This window comes from Otolemur garnettii, unplaced genomic scaffold, assembly GCF_000181295.1.
Source record: "Otolemur garnettii isolate 467f Iridium unplaced genomic scaffold, OtoGar3 scaffold00041, whole genome shotgun sequence".
Classification (NCBI taxonomy): Eukaryota; Metazoa; Chordata; class Mammalia; order Primates; family Galagidae; genus Otolemur; species Otolemur garnettii.
The window spans coordinates 7,647,270-7,648,688 of NW_003852436.1; positions in this window are offsets into that span (position 1 = coordinate 7,647,270).

The following is a 1,419-nucleotide window of genomic DNA, read 5'->3' on the forward strand; positions in this document are numbered from 1 at the left end:
TTTAGAGCCAGAGTCTTACTTTATTGCCCTTGGTGGAGTGCCATGGCAGCATCACACAGCTCACAGCAACCTCCAACTCCTGGGTTTAGGTGATTCTTCTGCCTCAGCCTCCCGAGTAGCTGGGACTACAGGTGGTTGCCACAATGCCTGGCTATTTTTGTTGTTGTTGTTGTTGTTGCAGTTTGGCCGGGGTCAGGTTTGAACCCACCACCCTCAGTATATAGGGCTGGCGCCCTACTCACTGAGCCACAGGTGCCGCCCAAAAACCAACTCTATGTTTCATTAATTTTCTGAATGATTCTTTTGTTTTCAATTTCATTGATCTCTGATTTAATTTTGGAGATTACTTTTCTTCTACTGGGTTTAGGCTTAGATTGTTCTTTTTCCAATTCCATAAAATGGCTTATGAGTTTCTTGATGTGCTTTCCTTCTGTTTTTCGAATGTAGGCATTAAAGCAATAAATATTCCTCTCAGAACTCCTTTTACAGTATCCCACAGGTTTGGTAGCTTGTGTCTTCATTGTTGTTATGCTCAAGGAAGTTAATTATTTCCTCTTTTATTTCTTCCTGCACCCAATTGTCATTCAACAGAAGGTTGTTAAATTTCTATGCCTTTGCATGGAATTGAACGTTTTTGTTGGAGTTGAGTTCCACCTTTAGTGCCTTGTGGTCTGAGAAGATACAAGGTAAAATTTTTCAATTCTTTGATTCTCTTGAGGTTTGTTTTGTGTCCTAGGATATGATCAATTTTGAAGAATGTTCCATAGGACAATGAGAAGAATGTATATTCTTTATCTTTGGGATGGAGTGTTCTATATGCGTCTATCAGCACAGTTGTTGTAGGGTCTCATTTAAGTCCCTTATATCTTTGTTTAATTTCTGTTTAGAGGATCTGTCCAGCTCTGTAAAAGGAGTGTTAAAGTCCCCTGTTATTATGGTGTTATAGGATATCATATTGCTCAGACTGAGCAAAGTTTGTTTCAAGAATCTGGGAGCATTTAAGTTGGGTACATAAATATTTAAAATTAAAATGTCTTGTATTTTTCCCTTGACCAATATAAAGTGACCATCTTTATTTTTTTTGACTTTAGTTGCTTTAAATACACATATATCAGAAAATAAGATTGCAACTCCTCTTTTCTTCTGAATTCCATTTGCCTGAAAAATTGTCTTCCAACCCTTTACTGAGAGTTTTAATTTGCCTTTTGAAGCTAGGTGTGTTTCCTACAGACAGCAAATGGATGGCTTGTGTTTTTTAATCCAGTCAGCCAATCTGTGCCTCTTCAGTGGGGAATTTAAGCCATTAACATTTATTGAGATAGTTGATAAATGTGGTAGTGTTCTATTCATCTTATTCTGTGAGAGTCCACTGCTTGGTTTTATCTTTTGCATCATTGTGGAAGTTAGGTTCTGTCCTTT